The following is a 3530-nucleotide window of genomic DNA, read 5'->3' on the forward strand; positions in this document are numbered from 1 at the left end:
GTTTATTGTCTAGTCTATAGTCTAGTCTATAGTCTAGTCTATAGTCTAGTTTATAGTCTAGGGTATAGTCTAGTCTACAGTCTAGTCTATAGTCTAGTCTATAGTCTTGTCTATAGTCTTGTCTATAGTCTAGTCTATAGTCTAGTCTATAGTCTAGTTTATTGTCTAGTCTATAGTCTAGTCTATAGTCTAGTCTATAGTCTAGTTTATAGTCTAGGGTATAGTCTAGTCTACAGTCTAGTCTATAGTCTAGTCTATAGTCTTTTCTATAGTCTAGTCTATAGTCTAGTCTATAGTCTAGTCTATAGTCTAGTCTATAGTCTAGTCTATAGTCTAGTCTATAGTCTAGTCTTACTTTACTATTGTTGTCAATAGTGTAGTCTATTAGCGATTTTTTATTTACGTAATTCTACTTATCTCATATCTTAAAGTGTGCCTCTCCAATAGAAATCTCTACTGATTCATATCTATTTTTGTCTCTAGTAGTTGTTGTATAATATTAACATCCAATAAACACATTAATAAACAAAAACAAAAAGAACATTAATTTATTCTTTATAAAGCTCCAAGGCTTCTTAACGACTTTAAAGAGTTCTTATGCTTAATTCTTAAATACTTGTAGCGGTCAATATTAAAAGTGAAGTAAGTACAAGTTGTGCGGTGATTGAGTACGAAAGACGGTAATTTAGACATTTTACTTAGACATACAGAAACAATAACAATAATTATTATTGTACCCTACAGTGTTGGGGGTGGTAGTGAAGACTCTTTTATGCAAAACTTCTTAAAGTTAAAAAACTAAAAATTGTATTTAGTTTATATTTAAAGAAAGTATTTCTTTAGAATTTTAATGCCTATAGGTTACTTTATACATTACCTGTAATTTAACATGTAGTCAATTGCTAGTGTTGTCTATAATTCTTCAGCTTTGTTGGGTTTTTACATAATTAGTTAAAATCTGTGTGAGTGAATGATTAAGACACTGACTGAGTAAATGAATGAATGAAGCAATGAATGAATAGAGATGCGTATAGTCACAGACGAACCGAACGCCTTTTTGGATTAATGTTAACATATTAATCGATTATAAAATTATTAATGTTTTCTTTTGGATGCGTGTCTTGTTTTTCTTTTGAAGATTAAAAGGGAGGTCTATTAGTTGTCGGAAGTATAAGGTATTTTTTTAGTTATTGAGCTTAAAACATAAATTAATTAAATAATGTTTGATTTGAAATTTTTAAGTAATTTGCCTAATTAATATTGTTAGGCTCGTTAATTCATAAAGTAAATCATTAATTATTCTGGGGGTGTAAATATTTGCCAAAAATATTAGATTAAAAAAAATGCATAAATTTTATGCCTGAATCTTAAAAATTTCCATTAATTAGTTTTCTTCATAAATAATTAAAATAAATAAAGAATCATTGAACTTACCTTTAATATGTCTCCATGGATATGATATAAAGTTTTAGCCAGACCTGATTAAGATCTTTCTTAATGGGAAATCTTTTGATTTTATAAATTTATTGCACAACACTACAAATAAAAAAAAAGAATTCCAAGAAATTTAATTAATATTTTAGACTTTTATTAAAATATAAGCTTTTATTAACATACAAGAAGAACGAGTTTGAAGACTATACTATACGCAATGATTTAGTCCATAGTTTGGTCTCTATAGTGAAGTCTAAGTTATAGTTTATGTCATAACTTATAGTCTAGTATGAACTGGACCATAAGTCAAATCTACACTTAGTATATAACATGGTGTATAGTCTAGTTTATTATCTAGACAGTCAAGTCTATAGTCTGTAGTGTAGTCTATAGTCTAGTTTATATTATAGTCTAGTTTATAGACTAGTCTTTAGTCTAGTCTATAGTCTAGCCTTTGGTTAAGTCTATAGTCTAGTTTATAGTTTGTTCTACAGTCTATTCTATATTAAGGTCATATAGTCTTGCCTACTGTGTAGTTTAGAGACTAGTCTTTAGTTTAGTTTTTAGTCTGTGCTTTAGTCTAGTCTTTAGTCTATAGTCTAATCTGTAGTCTATTATATAGTCTTGCGTCTAATCTTTAGAAAAGCCTACAGTCGAGTCTCTAGTCTAGTCTAAGGTTTAGTTTAGTCTATGGTTTAGTGTAGTCTATAGTTTAGTTTATAATCTAGTCTCTATTCTAGTTTACAGTCTAGTTTATGGTCAAGCCTAATGTATAGTCCCTAGTCTAGTCTATAGTCTATTCTATAGTATCGTTTATTGTCTAGTTTGTGAACTATACTCTAGTCTAGTTTATGTCTAGTTTATGTCTAGTCTTTAGTCTGGTCATTAGTATGGCCTTTAGTCTAGTCTTTAGTCTAGGCTTTAGTCTAGTCTTTAGTCTAGTCTTTAGACTAGTCGTTAGTCTGGCATTTAACGTACATCTAAGTCTAGTCTTTAGTCTGGTTTTTAATATAGTCTTTAGTCTAGGCTTAAGTCTAGTCTTTACTTTAATCTTTAGTATAGTCTAGTCATTAGTATAGTTTTAAGTATAGTCTTTAGTATAGTCTATGGTCTTGTCTAGTTTATAGACTAGTCTATAGTTTAGTCATTGGTGTAGTCAAGTCTATACTCTGATCTATAGTCTAGTTTATATTAAAGTCACATAGTCTAGTCTATTGTTTAGTTTATAGACTAGTCTTTGGTGTAGCCTTTAAATAGGTCTTAAGTCTGGTCTTTAGTCTAGTCTTTCGTCTAGTCTTTAGTTTAGTGCTTAGTTTGATCTTTAGTCTGGGCTTTAGTGCAGTCTTTAGAGCAGTCTTTCGTCTAGTGTATAGTCTAGTCTAAGGTCTATTCTATCGTCTAGTCTATAGCCTAGTCTATATCCCAGTCTATAGTCTAATTTATAGTCTAGTCTATAGTCTAGTCTATAGTCTAGTCTATAGTCTAGTCTATAGTCTAGTCTATAGTCTAGTCTATAGTCTATAGTCTAGTCTATAGTCTAGTCTATAGTCTAGTCTATAGTCTAGTCTATAGTATAGTCTATAGTCTAGTCTATAGTCTAGTCTATAGTCTAGTCTATAGTCTAGTCTATAGTCTAGTCTATAGTCTAGTCTATAGTCTAGTCTATAGTCTAGTCTATAGTCTTGTCTAATCTATAGTCTTTTGTAGAGTATAGTCTAATATATAGTCTTTTGTAGTCTATAGTCTAGCCTATAGTCTAGTCTATAGTCTTGTCTATAGTCTAGTCTATAGCCTAGTCTAGAATTTAGTCTGTAGTCTAGTCTATAGTTTAGTCTATATTCTAGCCTATAGTCTAGTCTATAGTCTTGTCTATAGTCTAGTCTATAGCCTAGTCTAGAATTTAGTCTGTAGTCTAGTCTATAGTTTAGTCTATAGTCTAGACTATAGTCTAATCTATAGTCGAGTCTATAGTCTAATCTCTTGTCTACTCCATAGTTGAAGTTATAGTCTAGTCTACTGTTTAAACAATAGTCATGTCTTTAGTTTAGTCAATAGTCTAGTATATAATCTAGTCTATAGCTTAGTTTACAGTCTAG

Source organism: Lucilia cuprina, chromosome 6 (assembly GCF_022045245.1).
Source record: "Lucilia cuprina isolate Lc7/37 chromosome 6, ASM2204524v1, whole genome shotgun sequence".
NCBI classification, from domain to species: Eukaryota; Metazoa; Arthropoda; class Insecta; order Diptera; family Calliphoridae; genus Lucilia; species Lucilia cuprina.